Source organism: Artemia franciscana, chromosome 4 (genome assembly GCF_032884065.1).
Source record: "Artemia franciscana chromosome 4, ASM3288406v1, whole genome shotgun sequence".
In the NCBI taxonomy this organism is placed as follows: domain Eukaryota; kingdom Metazoa; phylum Arthropoda; class Branchiopoda; order Anostraca; family Artemiidae; genus Artemia; species Artemia franciscana.
Window position 1 is genome coordinate 3,922,098 of NC_088866.1, and position 27,446 is coordinate 3,949,543.

Sequence of the window (27,446 nt, forward strand, 5' to 3'; positions counted from 1 at the left end):
CACGCCAGATATAAGTCCCTAATTTTTTTTTTTGTTTGTTTTCTTTTTTCAATACGTTTATGCGTTGACATTACATAAAATAGAAAAATCAGTATGAACTGAAAAAAAAATTGACGTTTAAAATCGACCTCTTAGCACTTTTATCAGTGATCTTTGACTAGAAATTAACTAAAACAAATTTATATATATATATATATATATATATATATATATATATATATATATATATATATATATATATATATATATATATATATATATATGCATATATGCATATATGCATATATTTACAAACATATGTTTGTAAAAAGAGCGTTTGCATATGACGTCATTATAAGTATATAAGGCTTTGTATATGCACAGACAATGGGACAGCCAAGAATGTTGTATATCCGCAAGTTTTACGTAGTTGAAAACATATATATATATATATATATATATATATATATATATATATATATATATATATATATATATATATATATATATATATATAAATATATATATATATATATATATATAAATATATATATATATATATATATATATATATATATATATATATATATATATATATATATATATATATATATATATATATATATATATATATATATATATATATATTTATATATATATATAATATATATATATATATATATATATATATATATATATATATATATATATCCATAGTCACAGGTGGGACACAGGGACAAACTACAATGGCACGTCATGAATTACAAGTGCGGGGGGCTCGGGGGGAGGGGTGCGCTGCGCCCCCATCAACTAGTGTTGGTATGGCACGAAAGCACCACACCAACAGCTAGTATATATATATATATATATATATATATATATATATATATATATATATATATATATATATATATATATATATATATATATATATATATATATATATATATATATATATATATATATATATATATATATATTTATATATATATATATATATATATATATATATATATATATATATATGTATATATATATATGTATAATTTAAATATATAATATAATATATATATAATATAATATTATATATATAATTTATATATATATATATATATATATATATATATATATGTATATATATATATTTATATATATATATATATATATATATGTATATATGCATATATGCATATATGCATATATTTACAAACATATGTTTGTAAAAAGAGCGTTTGCATATGACGTCATTATAAGTATATAAGGCTTTGTATATGCACAGACAATGGGACAGCCAAGAATGTTGTATATCCGCAAGTTTTACGTAGTTGAAAACATATATATATATATATATATATATATATATATATATATATATATATATATATATATATATATATATATATATATATATATATATATATATATATATATATATATATATATATATATATATATATATATATATATATATATATATATATATATATATATATATATATAAATAAGTTGTCTGTGTGTGGATCTGTGGATCTGTGGATCAGGTGACGTCATGTTTGTCCGCATATGACGTCTGAATTATTTCACACTAATACAAAAGAAGAAAAAAACCAAAAAAGGTAAAAACTACAAAAAAAACTAAAAAGAAAAAAACTAAAAAAGCTAAAAAACTAAAAAAAAACTAAAAAAAGGTAATAATCTAATAACTAAAAAAAAAACTGAAAAAATAAAAAAAGGCAAAAACTACAAAAAAAATAAAAACTAATAAAAAAACTAAAAAAGCTAAAAAACTAAAAAAACTAAAAAAAACTAAAAAAAGGTAAAAAACTATAAGAAACTAAAAACTAAAAAGAAAAAAACTAAAAAAAAGGAAAAAACTGAAAAATAAAAGAGAAAAAGAAAACTAAAAAAAATATGAATAAATATATATAAAAATAAGTTGTTTGTGGGTTATGTCTGTCTGTCTGTCTGTCGAGTGACGTCGTGTTTGTCCGCATATGACGTCTGAATTATTTCACACTAATACAAAAGAAGAAAAAAAACTAAAAAAGGTAAAAACTACAAAAAAAAACTAAAAAGAAAAAAACCAAAAAAGCTAAAAAAACTAAAAAAAACTAAAAAAAGGTAAAAAACTAAAAACTAAAAAAAACTGAAAAAACTAAAAAAAGGCAAAAACTAAAAAAAAACTAAAAACTAATAAAAAACTAAAAAAGCTAAAAAACTAAAAAAACTAAAAAAACTAAAAAAAGGTAAAAAACAAAAAAAAACTAAAAACTAAAAAAGAAAAAACTAAAAAAAAGGAAAAAACTGAAAAATAAGAGAAAAAGAAAACTAAAAAAATATTAATAAATATAAAAAATATAAATATAAATATAATATAAATTAGCAATCAACAAAGCACCGAGACACAAATGACGACCGGGACACAGGGAGTATAAATGACGACCAGGACATAGGTAAAAAAAAACTAAAAAAACTGAAAAAAATGGTAAAAACTACAAAAAAACTAAAAACTAATAAAAAAAACTAAAAAATCTAAAATCTAAATAAACTAAAAAAGAAAAAAAAGAAAAAAGGAAAAAAATAAAGGAGAAAAACAAAACTAAAAAACGAATGTATATACAGACCGGGACACCGGGATACAAATGACGACCGGGACACAGGGAATATAAATGACGACCGGGACACAGGGACACAACTACAATGGGGACGCCGGGGGGCACAGGGGGATATAAATGACGACCGGGACACCGGGACACAAGGAATATAAATGACGCCCGGGACACTCAAAGAGAAATCACAGACTGGAACACCGGGACACAAATAACGACCGGGACACAGGGAATATAAATGACGACCGGGACACAGGGACATAACTACAAAGGGGACGCCAGGGTGCACAGGGGGATATATAAATGACAATGGCGACTCAGGGAATGGTCGATTAGCAATCACCATCAACAAAGCTCAAGGGCAATCATTAGAATCATGAGGTATAGATCTGAATACGGATTGTTTTCCCATGGACCATTATATGTTGCATGTTCAAGAGTCGGTAAACCTGACAATCTATTTATATGCACAGACAATGGGACAGCAAAGAATGTTATATATTCACAGGTGGGACATAGGGACACAACTACAATGGCGCGTAACTAATATGGCGCGTGACGACTTACGCGCGCGGGGGGGCTTGGGGGGGGCGCGAAGCGCTCCCACCAACTAGGTGTTGGGGTGGCGCGAAGCGCCACCCCAACAGCTAGTATATATATATATATATATATATATATATATATATATATATATATATATATATATATATATATATATATATATATATATATATATATATATATATATATATATATATTTATATATATATATATATATATATATATATATATATATATATATATATATATATATATATATATATATATATATATATGTATATATATATATATATATTTATATATATGTGTATATATATATATATATATATATATATATATATATATATATATATATATATATATAATATATATATATATATATATATATATATATATATATATATATATATATATATCCATAGTCACAGGTGGGACACAGGGACAAACTACAATGGCGCGTCATGACTTACAAGTGCGGGGGGCTCGGGGGGAGGGGTGCGCTGCGCCCCCATCAACTAGGTGTTGGTATGGCACGAAAGCACCACACCAACAGCTAGTATATATATATATATATATATATATATATATATATATATATATTATATATATATATATATATATATATATATATATATATATATATATATATATATATATATATATATATATATATATATATATATATATATATATATATGTATATATGTATATATATATATATATATATATATATATATATAAATATATATATATATATATATATATATATATATATATATATATATATATATATCTAGTTGGTGGAGGCGCTTTGCCCCCCCCCCCAAGCCCTCCCACGCGCGTAAGTCGTTACATGCCATATTAATTACGTGCCATTGTAGTTGTGTCCCTGTGTCCCACCTGTGAATATAGATAGATATATGTGTATGTTTTTAACTCCGTAGAACTTACGAATATACAACATTCTGTGCTGTCCCATTGTCTGTGCATATAAATAGATTGTCAGGTTTACCGACTCTTGAACATGCAACATATAATTGTGCATGGGAAAAATAATCCGTATTAAGATCTATGCCTCATTTATCTAATGATTACCCCTGAGCTTTGTTGATGATGATTGCTAATCGAACATTCCCTGTGTCCCCGTTGTCATTTATATCTCCCCCCTGTGCCCCCCGGCGTCCCCGTTTTAGTTGTGTCCCTGTGTCATGGCCTTCATTTATATTCCCTGTGTCCCGGTCGTCATTTGTGTCTCCGTGTCCCAGTCTGTAATTTCTCTTTGAGTGTCCCGGTCGTCATTTATATTCCCTGTTTCCCGGTGTCCCGGTCGTCATTTGTGTCCTGGTATCTCGGTCTGTAATTTCTCTTTGAGTGTCCCGGTCGTCATTTATATTCCCTGTGTCCCTGTGTCCCGGTCGTCATTTGTGTCCCGGTTGTCCATGGGAAAAACAATCCGTATTCAGATCTATACCTCATTATTCTAATGATTGCCCTTGAGCAATAAGTTGTTTGTGTGCTGACGTCATGTTTTTCGACTGACGTCATTATAAGGATTGAGCATCATGACGTCATGTATGTATTTTGTATATTTGTATATGACGTCAAAGGCTTCGTATATGACGTCATTGTAAGTATATAAGAAGGCCTTTCAAAGAGAAATTTTTAATATAGATTTTAAAATGACAGAAGAAACAGCAAAGGAAGCTGCTCAAAGAGTTAATTCAAAGAGAAATTTTAGTATACATCCTACAATGGCAGAAGAAACAGCCGAGGAAGTTACTCAAATAGTTAATGCCAAAAGGCTTGTGGCTAATATAAAAAAAGAAAGCGTGCCGAGGAATCACAAGAACAGCGTGAAAACAGGCTTGCGTCTCAAAGAGGAATTACCAAAAAAATCGTGCCGAGGAATCACAAGAACAACGTGAAAACAGGCTTGCGGCACAAAGAGAAATTACCAAAAAAAATCGCGCCGAGGAATCACAAAAACAACATGAAAACAGGCTCGCGGCTCAAAGAGAAATTACCAAAAGAAAGAGTGCCGAGGCATCACAAGAACAACATGAAAAAAGGCTTGAGGCTCAAAGAGATAATGCCAAAACAAAAGCGTACCAAGGAATCACACCTAACCAACACAACCTAAGTAATCCGTACCAAGGAATCATCAGTATCGAGGAATCCGTACAGATGTGATTCCGTACCGAGGAATCACAACCTAACCTAACCTGCCGACCGGGACACAGGGAATATAAATGACGGGGACACAGGGAATTTTCGATTAGCAATCACCATCAACAAGCTCAAGGGCAATCATTAGAATAGTGAGGTATAGATCTGAATACGGATTGTTTTTCCCATTTACGATTATATGTTGCATGTTCAAGAATCGGTAAACCTGACAATCTATTTATATGCACAGACAATGGGACAGCGAAGAATGTAGTATATACGAAAGTTTTACATAGTTTTATATATATATATATATATATATATATATATATATATATATATATATATATATATATATATATATATATATATATATATATATATATATATATATATATATATATATATATATATATATATATATAAATATATATATATATATAATATATATATATATATATATATATATATATATATATATATATACATATATATATATATATATATATATATATATATATATATATATATATATATATATATATATATATATATTATATATATATATATATATATATATACATATATATATATATATATATATATATATATATATATATATATATATATATATATATATATATATATATATATATATATATATATATATATACATTCACAGGTGGGACACAGGGACACAACTACAATGGCGCGTAGCTAATATGGCACGTAACAACTTACGCGCGCGGAGGGGATATATCCTTTTGATACCCTGTATATTCGTATACTTCGTTAATTTTTATCTTACTGCTCTTAGCCTTAGTTAAATTAAAAAAAAGGTCTTTTTAACTAAAATTTATTAGCAACATTAAAACTCAAAACGGAAACAAAATATTTTGTATATTGTAATTGCTCCCTTCCTCATTACTTTGCTTTTTACGCTAATGCTTTTAGCGCTTTTAAGAAAGCTTCCTAGTCTAATTAAATCGTCCTTGTGTTTCAGGAGCCATTCTTAAAAAATTTGAAAAATAAGTCAAACTTTCTCGCAGAGAGCAAGGTATTATGGTGGGTGGGGGGGGTGCAACCCATTTATGTCGAATAATTTTTGTTCGTTTTGAGCTTATATTTTGTTTCTTACTTTCAATTCTTTAACTTCTGATCGTTTGTCCAATAATGCCATAAAATCTGGCTCATCATCTATGAAAAATTTCCTCCCCCCCATACAAATTCGTTATCGCTGAAACTCTTGAGTCAGCCTTCTCTCAATAGTGACTTGCGATAATGAAGTCAATCTATTATGACTGATTGAAGATCTTAAGTAGTACTTAGTCAATAATGAGCAGAGAAGGATTTTTCTCCTTTACAGTTTGCGGCAGGTACACTAGCGTTCATTTGTAAGGCAATGTCAATGTTTGGATACATGTCAACTGTATCCAAATGACACAAAGCCTTGCTAACATCAGCAAGTCAGCCTTCTTTCGTCAATTTTGTAAAAAAGGGTTTCAAATGTAAGTGTTCATCTACAATCATAAGCTCAAGATTGTTGAGATAAAAACTCAATAGTTATGTGCATGATTTGTGATTGATAAGGCTTCCAGTACTTTAATCCAGGCTTCCACTACTTTATCAAAGCTAATCTAACACACTGCTTTTGATTAAAATGATTGAGTCATTCAAAGTTTCTATCAATGACCGTTAAGACAATTTAAAAAAAAACACATTAAAATCGATAAATCTTAGGGTAAATCTCTCAAAGGGCTGAAGCCCAAGAAATGAAAAATATGAACGTATATTTTCTTGTGAGAATTACTGAATTCTCTCCAAAAACGTGGCAGTAAAATTGCAAAAGTAATGACGAAAATTTGCGCAAATTTTATTAACTAGGCATCCAAAATTCTTAAATGTCTTTCCACTCAACCAGCCTCAAAATTTTCAACTTTTCTCTTAGTCGTTCCTGAGATATAGATGATAATTGCAATTGACGATCTTGACTGCAATAGAGTATTTACCTCAGTGTGAGCTCAACATCCCTGTTATGCCTCAAACCTTAATTATCGGATAAATATCCAATTTTTGACCTATAATCTACTCTATGAAGTCATTGATTGACGCCTTGTCATGACTATTAGCTAAACATCCCTCCAAGTTTGCTCTTCTTTATTTGCTATAGTATTTCACGTTGGAGGGATAAAGTCGTCTATTTGGGTATATATTACCCAAACTTAATTGAGGACCAAACTTCCTCTATGTATGGGGTCGATTTTAAGTTTTAGCTCTGTTCTTTTATCTTTTTTTTATATTTCTTTTATCTCAAATCGATTGACGTCTTTTTTTAGTGTTTAGGTTGAAAATTAAAAAGCTGAGCAGTAAATTTTGAAAACATCTATGCAAGCCTGTATGATGTTGCCGTCTTTTTTGTAATGGCGTTTCTTCTACATGGAAATTCTTTGCAGTAAATCTCTCAAAGGGCTGAAGCCCAAGAAATGAAAAATATGAAAGTATATTTTCTTGTGAGAATTACTGAATTCTCTCCAAAAACGTAGCAGTAAAATTGCAAAAGTAATGACGAAAATTTGCGCAAATTTTATTAGCTAGGCATCCAAAATTCTTAAATGTCTTTCCACTCAACCAGCCTCAAAATTTTCAACTTTTCTCTTAGTCGTTCCTGAGATATAGATGATAATTGCAATTGACGATCTTGACTGCAATAGAGTATTTACCTCAGTGTGAGCTCAACATCCCTGTTATGCCTCAAACCTTAATTATCGGATAAATATCCAATTTTTGACCTATAATCTACTCTATGAAGTCATTGATTGACGCCTTGTCATGATTATTAGCTAAACATCCCTCCAAGTTTGCTCTTCTTTATTTGCTATAGTATTTCACGTTGGAGGGATAAAGTCGTCTATTTGGGTGTATATTACCCAAACTTAATTGAGGACCAAACTTCCTCTATGTATGGGGTCGATTTTAAGTTTTAGCTCTGTTCTTTTATCTTTTTTTATATTTCTTTTATCTCAAATCGATTGACGTCTTTTTTTAGTGTTTAGGTTGAAAATTAAAAAGCTGAGCAGTAAATTTCGAAAACATCTATGCAAGCCTGTATGATGTTGCCGTCTTTTTTGTAATGGCGTTTCTTCTACATGGAAATTCTTTGCAGCAGATCAGACTTCTTGCAATTGTAAAGTTAAAATAAAATAAAGGGTTCTCAACCTTAAGTTAGTTTAATTCTCAATAAAATTGTTATTTATGTTTTTTTTTACTCTGATTTTTACATTTTAAAATAAATCGAGCCCTTACATTTTGACTCTTATTAACTTTTTTTTTGCTCAGACATCGCTAAACGAGTTTACTACTCTTCCAAGCTCTTCTGCTTCTTCTATGGCCTCTACTCCTCAGACAAGGAACCGTTTCCTGAGTCAAGAAACAAATGAAAAAAAACAAGAACTTTTTGTAATTGTAAAGTTAAATGACATCTGATGGGCGTTACCTCTACATTGTGAATTGTTAAATCGCTACATTTGACATAAATGTACAAAACGGTCACTTCAAGATCATCTACAAGAAAAAAAAGAGTCAGTCCTCCTTAGAAAAAAAAAAATCTGAAAAAAATATGGCACTTTGGCTTCAATTCTTTTTTATGCACCCACTCCCCCCCCCAAAAAAATGGTCTGATTGAAAAACTAGTTCTTTCCGCTAAAAAAATTTATATGGGTAAGTGTAATTCACCCTATTCTAAATATTTTTTTTTCACAGAAAGAAATTAATCACGAGTAAATTATAATGAAAGCCTTAAAGAATGATTGAGAAAACCCGTGAACATCACTAAGTTTTTGAGTTGCATACCACTTAAACTGCTTAATAGCTTAATTTTTCACTCATAATTTTCATTTTTATCTGTTTTAATTTTTTATTTCTAAGGAAACGCCAAAACCATTAGGGTAATCATGAAGAATTTAAATCTAGCAGCTTTGACCTATCTTTACTTTCAAGTTTCTACCTAATTCTTTATATGCCTTTCGTTTTTTCTGTTGGAATATTTTATCACACAGCAACAAAAGTCTCATATACTAGTTTATGAACTTACAAAAATAGTGAATTCAAGATACCCTTTTGAATTTCTGTACGCTAATTAAAAAATCCCATTGGTGGGGGGGGAGGGGCATTTGAGGGATGATAGTATAAAATTTATTATCGGATATTTTCTCAATCTAGGCATATTTCTACATATATTCAATGTTGAAATTAATGGAATAACTTCAACGGGGAAGACAGTACAAACAAAGTCGCTTTTTCCCCGTAAACTGTGGACGAAGTAATATTGCCTAAGAGGTAAATTGACTACGGTCATCGAACATGCAATCATGGTAAACACATTTGCCCTTTTTCGGTATTTTTATTGACAATTTTACAACTTAACCCCCCCCCGAAAATATTGGAAAAAATAGCTCACCCCCCCCCCCTGTTGAACTGTTGAACTATAATTTGCAGTAAGGGGAGGGAAGGGGTCAGCACGCTATACTTTGAACAGCTTATGAATCTTACATGTTGTTTCAAGACCTCTGGTAGGATGTTCGGCAAGTTCTTCTTAGTAACGCACTTAGTGAGACCCAATTCAAGTTTTGTTGCACTCTCTTTTTTGAAGCTCTTTAATGGGGATAATGCTTGATGTAGCAGCAGGATTCTTGACTGATAACTAGAGCTTTTTATGATCTTTGCCTAAATTTTTTAAGGCCTAACACCGCTCCATCTTGACAGGTCCACAGAACTTACTATGGTAACAAACTCTTATTATTCTTATCTTGGTTAGACAGGGTTCAAATTATTCCTCGTCATTTCTAAACAAAACGAAAAAAATAATTTAAAGTTAACAGGTGATTTGAGAACTTCTGTGGAATCATTCCATTGAATAAAGGCAGGCCTTTAATCAAATAAATGGTACCTGGAGCAGGATTGGTAAATTTCGCTTGTCAAACAGTTCGTGGTAACGAACTGTAGTTAGGAGCGACCCGGCTCAATAGTAACCAAAACTCTAAAAAATTGAATTTTGATACCAATAGCTACATCAAAAGAATCACATTTTAAAGTTGATTTTAAAAATATAAGTTTCATCAAATTTAGTCTTACCCATCAAAAGCTACGAGCCTGAGAAAATTTGCATTATTTTAGAAAATAGGGGGAAACACCCCCTAAAAGTCGTAGGATAAAAGTCGTACGAAAATCACACCATCAGATTCAGCGTATGAGAGAACCCTACTGTAGAAGTTTCAAGCTCCTATCTACAAAACTGTGGAATTTTATATTTTTTGCCAGAAGGCACATCACGGATGCGTGATTATTTGTTTTTTGTTTGTTTTTTCCCAGGGGTGATGGTATCGACCCAGTTGTCCTAGAATGTTGCAAGAGGGCTCATTCTAATGAAAATGAAAAGTTCTAGTGCCCTTTTTAAGTGACCAAAAAATTGGATGGCACCTAGGCCCCCTCCCACGCTAATTATTTTCCCAAAGTCAACGGATCAAAATTCTGAGATAGCCATTTTATTCAAAGTAGTCGAAATCCTTATAACTATGTCTTTGGGGACGACTTACTCCCCCAGTGTCCCCGTGGGAGGGGAAACAAGTTACAAACTTTGACCGGTGCTTACATATAGTAATGGTTATTGGGAAATGTACAGGCGTTTTCAGGAGGATTTTTTTGGTTGGGGGGAGGGGTTGAGAAGAGAGGGATATGCTGGGGGAACTTCCCATAGAGAATCTGTCATGGGGGAAGAAAATTTCCATGAAGGGAGCGCAGGATTTACTAGCATTATTTAAAAAAACAATGAAAAAATAAATATGAAAAAGTTTTTTCAGCTGGAAGTAAGGAACAGCATCAAAACTTAAAACAAACAGAAATTATTACCCATATGAAGAGTTCATCTCCTCCTAATACCTCGCTCTTTACGCTAAAGTTTTTTTAGTAATTTCAACTATTTATTCTACGGCTTTTGTGATTCAGGGGTCATTCTTAATGAATTGGGACAAAATTTAGGCTTTATTGTAAAGAGCGAGGTACTGACGAGGGGGCGAACCCCCCTTATATATGTAATAAAACATGAGAATACAAAAGTTCTTTACGTAAGCTACGTAAATCTTTTACTAATAAAAAGATTCGTAAAAAATTAAAAGTTCTTGTTGCCTTTTTAATTAGCCAAAAAATCGGAGGGCAACTAGGCTTCCTCCCCCGCTCTTTTTTTCTCAAAATCATTTAATCAAAATTATGAGAAATCCATATAGCCAAAAAAAAAATTCAAATTTGCTTTTAATGATTCCTCTGCGGAGAGCCAAAATCAAAACATGCATTGAATCAAAAACTTTCAGAAATCAAATAAAAAAAAAACAAGTTTTTTTTAACTGAAAGTAAGGAGCGATATTAAAACTTAAAAAGAACAGAAATTACTTCGTATATGAAAGAGGCTGCTTCCTCATCAACGCCCCGCTCTTTACGCTAAAGTTTTTTAATGTTTTAAAAAGAAGAATTGAGAAAAGAGCCAAACTTTAGCGTAAAGAGCGGGGCGTTGATGAGGAAGCAGCCTCTTTCATATACGAAGTAATTTCTGTTCGTTTTAAGAATCAGAAATTTAATGAGTAGATGTGCTGCATTATTTCATTGTCTTATGTTTTGTCGTGCTGTTATTATAGGAGTATCTTAAATTGAAATTGTTAGAACGCTGATAAGGAACAATATTATGCATCATATCGTACAGATATTTATGTTTGTGAACCCTGTCTATTTGACGGAACGAGAGAATGAAGAACACGGAGAAAAACGGATCTAATTACAGCAAAAAAAAAGTAAAATAATCATACTGCAGAAAAAACATTCTTAGCTAAGCCGAAATTTCAATGAGGCTTTTATAGGAAAAGACTGCGCTTTTCAATATTTTTTTAGTAGCTAGGTGATAAATTGAAAATTGTTTCCAGTCAACCAAATCGCACAAAAAAAAAGGATAAAGATCCTCCAGAGCCATTGCTGGCGCATAGGGCGTCGAATCGACGTTTAAGTTGCTGGGTGTTTTTAAAGGAACAAGTAGCAAGCTTGTCGCCCAACAGCACAAAAAGGCTATGATAAAGACAGAACTGCACTAAGAATTCTGGTTTTTCTTTCGTTGTCCTGTTTCCTTGCATTGTTCGTGCTTTACCTTAATTTCAACCTACCTATATCCCCAGAAGTTACGGATAATAATTTTAACAAGTTCCTTGCTTCTATCGTCCAGAGCCCTCCGGCATTGTCTTATCAATTTCCGACTGATGTTCTCCTACCTGCTTTCCCATCTATATCTCCGTCTGAGATCGAAAGAAGAATTGGGAAACTGAAAAACAAGTGTCTGCCCTTTGGATATTCTGTTTCCTCATATTAGTACTCTCAGTAACTTTTGAAACAGGGTTTCATAGCTACCTTGAAAAGGAAAGACAGAAAACCTGGCTTGGAAGGTGTTCATGCTATTTCACTCACTTCTATAATCAAACTATATGAAGGATTCCTTACAGATTGGCTTAAGGAGAAAATCCTACCTTTTACTTACCTGCCAGAAATAATTCGGGAACATCAAATCCATTTCTAGGTCCCATTACATTGTTTTTCTTATTGACTCGATTGGGAAAATTCTCGAAAAATCTAATTGCTGGCTAAGTTTAATTTCCATTGACCTTCGAAAAGCATTTGACTTTGTAAACCACAATATTTTAGCTGAGCAACTTGTAACTGATTTTTATATTGATTCTTTCTTGGTTAAATTGGTTGCCTTTTTTTTTATCAAATATATCACAGGTAGTCAAATATCATAATCGTCATTCCAGCCCCCTCCCTGTTCACAATAAAGTACCTGAAGGTCTTCTCCTTTTTTCTGGTATAAAAAATAGCCTCGCTAAGTAGTTTCCCGACAGATAAAATTTGTGGATGACCTAATGGTTATTGAAACTGGCTTCCAAAATTTAGCAAGCAATCCTATGAGTATCGACAATGATATTGCAGATGACACTGTGGACTTAGATATGAGAGTAAACCCCTTTAAATCTATGATAATGCCAATATGTTCCCTTGAAACCTCATCCAGTTTCCTCAACCCTATCCCCCCTGATGTTTATGTGTCTTCCTTTAACTTACTTGGGGTTACAGTTTCCTCTAATTTAAAGTGGGATATCCACATAAAGATATTGTCCATAATACGAATGCATTCATTTCCCCCTTTCCCATTCTTGAGGATTTATACTTCCTTTGTCCGCCTACATCTTGAATATGCTTGTCTAGTTTGGCATCCTGGAATCTCCCGAAATGAATCAGAAAAAATTAAATCCATTTAAAAAAGGGCCCTGAGAATAATCTTTAAAGAAGAAAAGGTGCTACACTCCCTCCTTCTAAAAAAGGATAGGCTGGAAACTCTTGAGCAATAGAGAGGAACGTTGTGTCTCCGTTTCGCAAACAAAAATGTAATGATAAACCTTCGCACGGAAATCATTTTCCCCATAAGACGTTCCCCATCTAGACACTGCCTGTCACGTATTGTTTCTGAACCCATTCCTATCTTGTCCCCCATCCTTTGATTAACCTCCAGATATAAAAGAAAATTTTGTTCCTCTCATTACTGATAAAATAAACCACCAATTTTCCTTCTTCTTTTTTTTTGCACTGTTGATACCCAAATGTTTGTGTTCGTTTGATTCTTTTGTTCCATCCCCCTTGTATATATTTTCTTTTTTAAACCTCTAACAATAATTTTTGTGTCACTCATTTTTAGTTTTATCTTAGTTTTTAAGCTTTACCGCTTTTTTGACCAATCAATGGCTTTGCTTTTTTTGATTTATTGGTTTTAGCATTGTTTAGATAGTTTTTTAGTTGTTGAGCTTTTTCTATGATTTTTTTTTGGTTTGATGAGTGAAATGCAAATTCAGTTCTTCGGGGCTGGTGATAGACATTTCTTAAAATCAAACATCTTATCTTACCGCAGTAGCTTCAATAGAATTTTTCAAATTTCTTTCAAACACTAAACTGGAATCAAACAGTTCGTGGTAACAAACTGAGCCTGAGAAAATTTACCCTGTTTTAGAAAATAGGGGAAAAGACCCCCTAAAAGTCATAGAATCTTAACGGAAATCACAATTTCAGATTCAGCGTATCAGAGAACCCTACTGTATAAGTTCCAAGCTCCTTTCAACAAAAATGTAGAATTTTGCGTTTTTTGCCAGAAGACAAATCACGGGTGCGTCTTTATTTGTTTGTTTTGTTTTTCCCAGGGGTGATCGTATCGACCCAGTGGTCCTAGAATTTTGCGAGAGGTCTCATTCGAACAGAAAAAAAGTTCTTGTACCCTTTTTAAGTGGCCAAAAAAGTGGAGGGCACCTAGGCCCCCTCCCTCGCTCATTTTTTCCCAAAGTCGTCCGATCAAAATTGTGAGATGGCCATTTTATTCAGCATAGTCAAAAAAACTCATAACTATGTCTTTGGGGACGACTTACTCCCCCACAGTCCCCGTGGGAGGGGCTGCAAGTTACAAACTTTGACCAGTGTTTGCATAAAGTAATGGTTATTGGGAAGTGTACAGACGTTTTTAGGGGGGAAATTTTTTCGAATGGGAATTTTTCGAATGGGAGGAGGGGTTGAGAAGAGGGGCTATGTGGGAGAAACTTTTCATGGGGGAAGAAGATTTCCATGAAGGGGCGTAGCATTTTCTAATATGTATTTAAAAAACCAATGAAAAAATAAATATGAAAATGTTTTTTTTATCAACTGAAAGTAAGGAGTAGCATTAAAACTTAAAACGAACAGAAAAAATTACGCATATAAGGGGTTCACCTCCTCCTAATAGCTCACACTTTACGCTAAAGAATTTTTAGTAATTTCAACTATTGATTATACGGCCTTTGTGATTCAGGGGACAAAATTTAAGCTTTAGTGTAAAGAGCGAGGTATTTACGAGTGGGCAAACCCTCTCATTTACGTAATAAAACATACGAATATAGAAGTTTGTTAGGTAAGCTAATTCGTAAGTTTCGTATATCTTTTACTAAAGAAAACATACGTAAAAAAACTAAAAGTTCTAGTTGCCTTTTTAAGTACCCAAAAAATTGGAGGGCAACTGGGCCTCACCCCCCCCCCTCCTTTTTTCTCATAATCAATCGATCAAAACTAGGGGAAAGCCATGTAGCCAAATAAATAAATATACAAATTTCGCTTTAATTATTCGTCTGCAGAGAGCTGGAATCAAAACATGAAATAACTAAAAAACATTCAGAAATTAAATAAAAAAAATATTTTTTTTAACTGAAAGTAAGGAGCGACATTAAAACTTAGAACGAACAGAAATTACCCCGTATATGAAAGGGGCTGTTCCCTCTTCAATGCCCTGCTCTTTACGCTAAAGTTTGTACTGTTTTAAAAAGTAAAGTTGAGAGAAAGAGTCTAACTTTAGCGCAAAGAGCAGGGCGTTGAAGAGGGAACAGGCCGTTTCATATACGGGGTAATTTCTGATCGTTTTAAGTTTTAATGTCGCTCCTTACTTTCAGTAAAAAAAAACTTGTTTTTTGTATTTAATTAAACTAGGGATTCACCCAAAACTAAGCATAGTGCGTAGATTGATTTAGTGTGAGTAGTTGGCACATTGGAATTTCGTGTCTTTTTCCTTTGGGGACAGGTGTTCGAGTCCTGGTGTTATCCTAAAAGTTCATAGTTATGCTAGTCTCTAGGAGGTACCCATAGAAATATGAGAAAAATCACATGAAGGGTCGGATGATTCGTCCCTAGCTCTGTATATTCTCTCGGATGAAAGAAAATAATCAAGAGGTTGGTAACTTTGCCACATAGACATTCAGTCTTGTTTCAGAGTTCAATGTGTGAACAGCTAAAATTGGATATTTTATGAACACTAATAAATCAGTGAGTTTCTTGTCAAGTGAACTAATTTAACATTTCACAATATTGGGTCTTTTAATGCTGACCTAAGCTTCATAATTAATTCAGTAACCTTGTTATTTTGCAACAAACTGGCTTGGGATTGTAATGCCATATAACAGTGACCTATATTTATAAATTGAACGGTTTAAATGTGTGGTGGTTGAAAACAGGTGCCTTGAAAAAATGCAAAGTATTAGCGAACAATCGGAGGATCTGAATGACTTTGAACTTATATATTCACCTGTGTTAAATTTTGTCCAAAGTAATTGGCTAATTTGATTTCTGAGAAGGAAATTATTGAATATGGAGTGAATTTTTTTGCCTCACTATAAATAGTTTAAGCTAAGGCTGATCTATGGTCGAAACTTGCGCCCGATGAAATTCGCCCTCGTCGCAGTGGTGCAAAGTCTGCAACCAGTAATATTAAGGACATGCTTGATCTTTTGAAGAAGTGTGATGAAGCTAGCATCACTATGCCAACTTATGTTATTAAACTTCCAACTGAAGTTCCAGTGTTGCCGGCTGTGGTCTATTCACAATTAGCCTCTAAAGTTTCCAAAGTTCATCAACTTGTTCAAATTGTGTCAGCAAAGTTGGACAATTATAGCCTCAATTACCCTCAGTTTCCAAAACCTGTAGGCTCTAATCGCCAGTCAACCACTATTGTCGTCTCTCAAGTGCCGTCTCATCTATTGGATCCAATTAAAAGGAAAGAAGCTATTGATAAAATCAGTGGCCATGAACTTGTTTCCAGTATTCGCCCTGTTCACAATAAGTGGTATGTAAATATTGATAAATCTGCTGCCGAAGACTTCCGTGCATCTGTTCCCTTCATTCTCTCCGGTACGTCAAACAAAGAAATTTCTAAGAAATATTCGGCCATTATGAAAGGTGTTCCAGAGGATTATGCGATTCGGTCTTTCACAAATTGTAGCAGTATTGTTGCTGCCAAAAGGCTGGGCTCTTCGAAAACAGTTAAGCTTGATTTTGTGGATTCTTTTGCTAAAGCTGCTTATTTCAAAGACGGTATGCGAATTGGTTATTAATTCTTTAGACTGAGCCTCTAGCAGAAATTTCCTTCATCGAAGCTCTGTTCATTAGGTTTTTACTTCTGATGCAGTTACCACGCATGGCCGCCCTTCTGGAGGTCTCGCCTGTATTAAAAAAAAAGTATTGATCTTTCGAACCCATCCCTTTTTTATTCGGATAACCACATTCTTGCTGTTAGAGTAAATAGTACTGTGTTTGCTAATGTTTTATCTTCCATACAAAAATAATACAGTAGAGTCAATAAATAGATTTGCTATTACATGCAAGTTTTTAAAGTCCGTGATGAATCGTTTCAAGGAAAACCAACTTGATTTTATTGTTCTTGGTGACTTTAATACAGATTTGGATGAACAAAGTTATTGATCAGGAGAAACATTGGAGCGCATACCCCCTTAGGTGATTCTGAAGAAAGATTTATCATACTCCTACATCCATCAATCTGGTTGTGTTTCTAATATCGATCATATAATCTGTTCGTCAAAGCTAGAATGCTCGATTATTCATGTTGATATTGAGACTGATGATATTGACCATCTATTGCTTTTATTTACTACTAAACTGCAACGTAACCTTTGCAATGTTGCATCTATTGGGAATTCTAAATGTTTTAAATGTAGTAATTTGAAAAGAGCCGATATTGCTTTATATATATTGTCTTTATCTACATTGCTTCATTGTATTCGTGTACCTTATCATTTACTCCAATTGCAAGTGAAGGGTAGTAAGCGTGATCTTAATAGATATTATGATGATATATTTCGATGTATGAAAGAAGCGGAAAAAATTGTGGTTCCCGAAGAGCGTATTCGTATAAAAACGCGGAAATCTATATGGGCTGACGATCCTGAATTAAAGAATTATAAAAATAAGGCAAAACTTTGACTTCGAATTTTGGTTGATTGTGATAGACCAACAACGGGGTCTGTTGCGGATATAAAGCAGAAAACAAAGAATGATTATAAAAAGTACTTTAAATTCATTCGAATGGAATTTCCAGCCTCTAAAAAGGATTGGTCTAATTTGATCAATTCTGAGAAGCTGGATAAAAGTGATCTTTACAATAGTTTTTCGATTTCTAGTTCAGCTTGGTATGTTTACTATTCGGGAATTTTTTCCAAAATTAATTTTTTCGTGCAGTCAAATTATTCTCGGTTATTTTCTAAAATTCTTCCGCCTTCACTTCATCAAGGACATAATATTCCAGTATCAATAACTGCTTTTGAAAATGCAATTAAGCAACTGAAATCCTCATCCATTGATATTGATGGTATTAGTGTAAATAATATAAATCCAAAGTGTGTTTATCCTTTATTTAATTTGCAGTTGTTGTTCCAAATGTGTTTAACATCTTCTCTGGTTCCCAATAGATTTCTTTGTTTAACTATCACCTTAATTCTAAAGCGGGGAAAACTTCCTTCTCAATGTTCATCTTATCGCCCTATAACCACTACGTGTAACTTGGGTAAAATCCTTGAATATATTTTAATTCCTCATTTAAATGAAAATATAAATTTCGGATCGAATCAATTCGGGTTTCAATCTGGTAGTGGTTGTCAACATGCACACCGAATTCTTTCTTCCGCCCATAAGAATTGCCTGGCTGAGGGGTCGCCACTTTATACATGTACTTTGGACCTTTCTAAAGCTTTTGACAACGTAGTTCACAATCAAGCTTTTTTTCCCTTTGTAATGATGGCCTAAATCTTTCAGTTATTTTCTTCTTCGTTTCTGGTATGAGAATTCTTTCCTCCGAATTAATAAATCTGGATCTCCGTTTGTCCGTTTATGTCAGGGTGTCAAGCAGCAAAGGGTTTTATCACCTAATATATTCAAAATGTGCATTTCTGGTATTTTAGATGAAATTAGATCAAATTATTTTATTGGACTCTCAGATGTTTCCTATCTTGCTTATGCGGATGACCTTTTACTTTTGTGTAAAAATAAGCAAGATCTCTCGTTTATGGTCTCAAAAGTTTCACGTCTATTTTCTAAAATTGGTCTTTCTCTTAATGTTGAGAAATATGAATTTCTAGTTTTTAATGGTCCGACTTCCCCTAATGCTCCTTTAGCTTGTCGTGATTTTTCTATACCCTTTGTTTCCGCCTTTCGGTGGTTGGGTATTAATGTTACGAGTTCAATTTCTTGCCTACGGCAGTGCACTGTTCGTGATGTTCAAAAGAAAATTCAAATGGTCTATTCTAAGATAGTTGCTAATAAGGGAAGTATAATAGACGTGCTCTCGGTAGACTCTATGCTACATTCTGTGATTATTCTGTCCTTTATCTTTCTGGTCTTTATCTCCTTCTAAAGAAAAAAAGATGTTAATCAGATCCGGACTTTTCATTTCAGATGTTGTAAATTTTTACTTTATATCCCCCCTTGGTATAGCAATGGGAAGATATTTCGTAAGTTTGATGTCCCTGATATAAGTGCAAAGTTGGCCCTCCAGCATGGAAGGTTGACGGAATCAGCTTTTTATCGTTTATCGTCTCATCGTCCTTTGGTCCGTCTGTTTGGTTAATCTCATTGTAGCGTAGTGTTTTTTATATTTGTAGTGTATTTTAATTGTGGTGTATTTCATTTTTTTTTTGTTACTCCACAAGTGCCATAACTTGTTATGATGTGGGTTATAAATAAATTGTTATTATTATTATTATTATTATAGTCCATTGGTGTATATTAAAAGTAAAAAGTCTTATTGGGAATTTGAGAGCATCCCCCCCTTTTTCTGATATTCGATTGGGGGATATACTTTTAAAGATGTGATAATCGTTCTTAAAGGATTGTTAAGCAATACAGGAAAAAGAGGATAGTGACAGATGTCCTAAAAACTTTTAATACTTTTTCCCTCGATAGTAGACACAAATTTAAGATTAAGAATATTTTTAGTAGCAGAGTCATATTTTGGTTTCTTTGTGTATCCACTTGACTTTTTTGCTCAAACAGAATGTTTTTGGATACTCAAGCAATTTAGTATTGAAAATACCTTCTTTTTGATATTGAGTCTTGTATTTTTTCAATTACTTTAAATTAGGAATAATGAGCGATATTAAATATGCTTTAGCCACCCAAATTTTTGTCAGACGACAAGAAACAAAGAGAACGACAATGAAAATGATAAGAAAATATTAAAACAACTATAATAAAAATGAATAACAAACAAAGCGTTTAAACAATTTGTTGGGGATTGGGTCAATGGAAGAATGTTTGCCTCCTAGGTTCAAACCATATATTTTTAAAGCCTTGCAAATCATCCATTCCCTCCATCCTAACGTGATTTCCACAAGAATTAAGAAAATACATGTTAATTTGCAGCATAAGTTCGATACCTACCTTTGAATTTGGTACATTTCAATGAAATCCACTTTGGTGCCCTATTGTTTGTTTAGTGATTTTTAAATCATGAGTCAATTTAAAAGGAGATGGTTCATGCATAGATTTTGATTCTGCAGAAGAGAGCAGGAGTGAGTAGGAAGAGCCGTATTGGTACCAGCCGGCCTAGTGGCCTTAGACTGCTGGGGACAGATTGGTTAGAACTGAATTCAAAAATGTAACACAAATTAACAGCCATAACGAAAATGTACCGTTTTTAGGACCGTCGCGTAAAATATAACGCTTAGGTAAAATGTACGAAAAATGGTGCGAACGAAACCTTGGCGGTAACACTGATTACAGCCTGAACTGCCAAATTGACACATTTTGTGTCAAAATCACACAATTTCATATTGCGTGACACATTCAGCCGAAATGATGACACAATCGATGAAAATATCACTCTTTTCAAAATAAATGACACATTTTTGTCCTCCAAGTCTTCTTTTTTTAATTGGTAATAAAAGAAAAGTAAAATTTCATTTTTCTACTTCCAGAAAAGCTACAAATTATCGGAAGGGAATAGCGCTACCTAGCGTCTAAGCCTGATACAAACAGTTCGTCACTTTGATCAATCCATAGAAAATTAAACGGCCATATTTTAAAACCAATTATCTTTTTTTTTTTTTTTTTTTTTGTAAACAGAAGGCTCTTAAGTGTCAAACAGAGGAGAGCATAATTCCTTCAACTTCAAAAACTTTTTTGTAAGGTGTGAGGTTTGTTAAGAAGGTGTAGCTCCCTGATTGATGTTGTTGTCTCCAAGAATTAGCAAATGTTTAATGTCTGAATTTTTACAGATGAAAAGCGTTGTCAAATTTAGCTAATAAGATGCTCATCTATTAATGGTCCCTTGTGGCAACACTGACGACAATCATATAGCACCTAAAAGCTATAATTTTGAAATAATCAAAAGAAGAATATTAGAGGATTGTGGTTCACTGGTATTAATAGTTCTTTGGTAACCAAAGTCGGGGAGTCTATATAAAAAAATAAGTGTTTACCATTTCTAAACCACAGAGGTTGAAATAATAAAAAGCAAGAGAAATAGAAATATTATGATCGAATTGAGTGGATATCTTTTTGACGAAGAATAGTGTAAACTCCTGAAAGAAACAAACGTTAGTGGCCAATAAAAATTTAATATAATGCGGCCAAAGATTTTCTATTATATCCACCTCTGTTGGCTATAATTTCGAGACAACTAAAAAAAAAAAAAAAAAAAAAATGCAATCAGCGACGGTGTGAGTCCGGAATTTCAATGTCTCTACGAATAGTTATTCATAACTACAGAAAAGATGAAACCGAGAGGGTCAACCTAGACAAGGATTCTTGGACCAGAGGGGCCGAGTATCCATTCGATAGACAAAACGTCTATTTTAGTCCTGCTTATCAAGTGTATATCAACGGCATAAGATAAATAATTAGTATTTATTGAATTAAAAATGCAAGTAAGAAGTATAGAAGGAAGGACAGATGAAGTACTAAATCTGTGAACCGTTACTTATTTCCAGTAATTTTTTGCGGTACATTCAAAAATAACTTCCTTTTATCTCTATTATGTCAAGTGGCTTAGACTACTGGATACCCTCTTTCTCTCTCAAAAATCTATAAATTTGTGTATATAAGGAAGATAGAGGGATGGGCTATCAAATATATATGGTTATATACAGTTACAGCATGTTTGCTTGTGACCGTATCAATAGTAGAAGTTCTTTTTTTTTATCAGACGGTAAACAATTAAGATGAATACTTTCGCCTACTAAAAGCTCTCTTAGAAGTCTCTTTGTTAAGCAAAATACCACTTGGCAGGATTATTAGTAACTCTCGCTTTGCTCGAGCGGTAGGCAAGACCCTCTGCCGTTGCAACTCATAATTCCATTCTATTAGACAGAATGAAGGTAGCTTCTCTGGACTTTCATCAGAGTCAAATAGGATTAATGACTGATGGAATAAGATGAAAGAGGTCTCACTTCCTCTTCTGTTTCTTTCTGGCTCTCTCCCTAATTCTCTCTCTCTCTGTTTTCCTCTCTTTTTCTCTCTCTTCTCTCTTTCTTTCTTTCTATGGCATTCTTTATTTCACGTGACACAATGACACATTCAGCCGAAATGATGACACAATCGATGAAAATGTCACTCTTTTCAAAATAAATGACACATTTTTGTTATCCAAGTCTTCTTGTTTTAATTGGTAATAAAAAAAGTAAAGTTTCAATTTTCTACTTCCAGAAAAGCTACAAATTATCGGAAGGGAATAGCGCTACCTAGCGTCTAAGCCTGATACAAACAGTTCGTCACTTTGATCAATCCATAGAAAATTAACTGGCCATGTTTTAAAACCAATTATCACCAATAATTTTTTTTTTTTTTTTTTTTTTTTTTTTTTTTTTTTTTTTTTTTTTTTTTTTTTTTTTTGTAAACAGAAGGCTCTTAAGTGTCAAACAGAAGAGAGCATAATTCCTTCAACTTCAAAAACTTTTTTGTAAGTATAACATTTATAATTTTGTGTTTAGAAGGAAACAGAGGAGACGAAGGTTTATAGCCTATTATTGGTTTTCCAGAATAAAATATGCTACAACAAAAAATTGCTTTGAATAAGAGAGGGCTATGGGAATTGCTGCAAACCAAAATAATTACAAAGGTAAAACTATAATTTGCAAACTATATATATCTTTGCTCTAGTAGGCTATGTCTCCCTCTGGATATAGGTTATGTTATTCCAAACCATTGCTTTTTGTAGCTGTTTTTTTTTTGTAACTTTTTGGTAGGTCATGAAAATGCAAAATAGGCCTATGCTCAGAACTAAACACTACAAAAAAATATTGCATAGCCTACTTGTTAGGTCCTTAGTCTGCCCAGATTAGACTTAGGGAAAATTCTAGTCCATTTACTTCTTGCCATCTTGGAAAGTTGTTGGGCTAGTGAATTGAAACTTTCAGGGATGTGTCTACAGGCTAAAGTAGGGTAAAGCAACCAGTACTGTGACACTGTTCACTCTTCACACTTTTTGACATTTAATCTATTATACCACCTAGAATACTGGGACATACATTTCTCTTGTTGGCAAAGATATTACACAATCAGAGACAGAGATAGAGGCTTGCTTTATCTTGGACAATTCCAAAAAACCTGTTTAGACATTCTCTGCTGAGATCTATGACTCAGGCTCTTTGTCTTGTTATTAGACAGTTTAATGTCTTGAGATTTGTTATTTTAAATTGGTTTTTCAGAGAGAAACTAGTGAATCCAGGATTTTCTTTGGGGGGAGGAGGTGCATAATAGGTTGCTTAGATAAACTTACAAACAAAGAAATACCCACAATTTAAAAATAACATTGACAATTTTGCATTGTAGGTAGGTAGTGGAAATGGTCTAAAGTGCTAAAGAGTTTTGCCTTTATTTTAATGATTTAGGATGAACAGAGGAGGCACTATGTTATATAATGCAGGGCTTTAATTGGATGAAAACAGGGTAAAATTCTAGTTAATTGACTTCTTTCTATCTTAGAAAGGGTTTAGGTTAGGAGAATGAAACTTTCAGGGATAAATTTACAGACTACAATATGTCCTGGGAAGGTATTTTGAAGAAACTACATCCACTCCTTCTCCCTCTAGAGGACCCTGACCTTTGATGACCTTTAAAAATGTGTGTTATAAAAGAGAAATCTTGCAAAGTAGATCTTCTGCTTAATTGATGTACAACAAAATTGTTTTCAGTTTCTTAACTTTGCCCAATTCCATTTTATAAGGTTTAAAGATATGCAAATACATTTCCTAAATTTGAAAAAAAAAACATTGATATGGCTCAAAATTCTACTCAAATAACAGGAATTGCATTTTCAGAACTAAAGGCAGAGAAAAGGCAACTACTACTACTACTACTAATAACTCACTGCAGCACCAAGCCGCCTGAGGCCAACACAGCTACGCACGCTCCTCCTCCAACCTAATCTATTTAAAGCCTCCCTCTTTACACCCTCCCAGGAAGTTCCCATTTCCTTTAAATCCTTATTTATGACATCCTCCCAACCCAGACAAGGACGACCTGCTTTCCGTGTAGCCCCAGACGGTTGGCCAAAAAGGACAATCTTCGGTAATCTGTCATCCTTCATCCATAGAACGTGGCCTAGCCATCTCAACCTTTCTTTCATTATAGCCCCAGAAAGCGGGATTGAACCACACTTTTTGTACAACCTACTGTTTGAAATACGGTCAGTCAGCCGGGTACCCAGAACAATCCGTAGGCAATTTCTCTGGAAAACATCTAGTAAATTTTCATCTGCTTTTTGGAGTGTCCATGCTTCAGAGCCATATTTGACCACTGTCATCACTGTAGCTTCCAATATTCTAATCTTGGTTTGTAGGCTTATCTTTCTATTCTTCCAAACTTTTTTTAACTGTGAAAAAAACACCCTGAGCTTTAGCTATTCTACTTTTAACATCTTCACTGCTCCCACCATCTTTACTAATAATACTACCAAGGTAACTGAAGCTCCCAACCTGATCAATCTTTTCGTTACCTAAGGTCACCTGTTCATCTTCACTTATTCCTAACCTTAGTGACTTAGTCTTCTTAACATTAATTTTCAAGCCTATTTTAGCACCCTGAACTCGTAAAACCTCTAAAAATTCATTCATTTTGCTCACACTTTCATCTAATATGCTTAAATCATCAGCATAATCTAAGTCCAGGAGCGTTCTTCCTCCCCATTTGATTCCATGGTCTCCAATTGCCTTTCCTGTGCTCCTTAAGACGAAGTCCATCAAAATGATCCATATAAAGGGGGATAGAACACAACCCTGCTTAACTCCTGATTTAATACAAAACCAGTTGCTAACCTCATTTCCTACCTTAACCGCAGCAGTATTATTCTCGTACATAGCGCAAATCACTTTAATGTATTTTTCTGGTATACCATATAACGATAAGACCTTTGTTAACGCTGTTCTATCAACAGAATCGAAAGCTTGCTCATAATCGATAAAACTAAGGACCAAAGGTGTTTGACAACGAAGGGACTTCTCAATTATTAACCTAAGAGTGAAAACATGGTCGACACATCCTCTACCTTTTCTAAAACCGCATTGTTCTTCCCTTAAAACTTTGTCTACAGCATGTCTCAGTCTAAAAAGTATCATATTACTCAGTAATTTGCTACCTACAGAGACCAGACTAATGCCTCGATAATTCCAACATTCACTCTTGTCACCTTTCTTATACAGTGGTTTAATTAAGGTTTTCCTAAAATCATTGGGTACTTCCCCTTTTTCAAAAATCATGTTCATAATCTTCAGTAGCTTATTCCTAACCTCAGAGCCACCATATTTAAGGAACTCATTAATCATACTATCAGCACCTGGGGCCTTATTATTTTTTAATCCTTCTAGTACTGTCGCTAATTCTTCATCACTAAACAAATCTTCCTTCACATCCAAGGTATCACAAACTTTTTCATTTTCATCTATATCTTTTCCTGCAACTGTATCTCGGTTTAGCACATTCTCAAAATGTTCCACCCATCTTTCTTTAGCTTTTTCCTTATCACTAATTGTGACCCCATTTCTATCTTTAACTGGGACTAGTCCGGATCGGCTACTCCCTTTCAATTTATTAACATGCCAGTATAATATTTTACTATTATGCCGTCTAGCCGCATCTTCCAGATCCTCAGCAATTTTATCCATCGCCTCCATTTCACATCTCCTTAGTTCATATTTTAATGCTTTCTCCACTTTCTTTACATTCCTTTTGTTTTCATACGACCTATCGCTCAGATAATTCTTATACAAACCCCTTCTACTCTCTATTAAACCTAAAGCTTTTTCACTAATATTCCTAGTTGCTGTCTTAGCACTCTTCCCTAGGACACCATCAGCAACTTCACAAATTGTTTTTCTGAAATTATTCCATCCATCTTCCACATTGTCAAATTTTAAACCCTCAAGTTTAGTACTCAACTGTTCCTGGAATTTTTTTCTCAAATTTTCATCCTGAAGTCTACCAACATCATAACTTCCCGGGAGGGAGTTACTCTTCCGAAATTTCAGCTTTAAATTAACCTTAGACACTACTAGATGGTGATCTTTACTTTTAACATCAATAACGGCACTCCTATACACCCTAGTATCTTGTATTGATCCTGCTAGTCTTCTGTTTACAATAACATAATCAATAAGGTTTGCTGTCTTACCATCACGTGAATACCATGTCAACTTATGGGCCATTTTGTGACCAAACACCGTATTGGTTATAACTAGGTTGTTATACCTACAAAATTGCAAAAGCCTATAGCCATTACTGTTTTCTTTTCCTACACCAAAATTACCTAGGCTAGGATACCATCTATCCCTATTTCTACCAACCTGGGCATTAAAATCTCCTAGCAAAAACACCATATTTCTACCTGGTACCCTGTCTATTTGCTCCTGTAACTGTAAGTAAAATTCATCTGAGTCACTAGTATCTCCATCAGTTGGTTCAATGGGGGCATATACTACTATAACTGATACCCTAAACTTTTTAGTCATAAAATGAGCAATTAGTATTCTATTATTAATACCTTCCCAGCCTAAACAAGACTTAGCAGCTTCCTTATTCATCATGAGCCCTACTCCCTGTCTATGTACCCCATCCTTCCTTCCTGAGTAAACAAATTCTATGTCACCTAATTTCATGCTTCCTACCCCTGGGATATGAGTTTCTGAAACTCCTAATAAATCCAGTTCAAACCGTCTGAATTCGTCAGTCAAAATGTCGATGCGATAGTCATTTTTTAACGTC

General features: G+C 33.3%; 1 protein-coding gene and 1 long non-coding RNA gene across 2 annotated transcripts in view; one reads left to right on the top strand and one right to left on the bottom strand.

The window, feature by feature from the left end:
- Window positions 1-27,446, bottom strand: part of LOC136025872 (uncharacterized) — a 48,175-nt gene that overhangs the window by 16,908 nt on the left and 3,821 nt on the right. The gene's annotated exons all lie outside the window — the stretch shown is intronic.
- Window positions 21,312-27,446, top strand: part of LOC136025873 (uncharacterized) — a 35,659-nt gene continuing 29,524 nt past the window's right edge. Inside the window, exon 1 of the long non-coding RNA XR_010617170.1 lies at window positions 21,312-21,373. This is a non-coding gene — a long non-coding RNA (uncharacterized LOC136025873). The remainder of the gene's footprint in view (window positions 21,374-27,446) is intronic.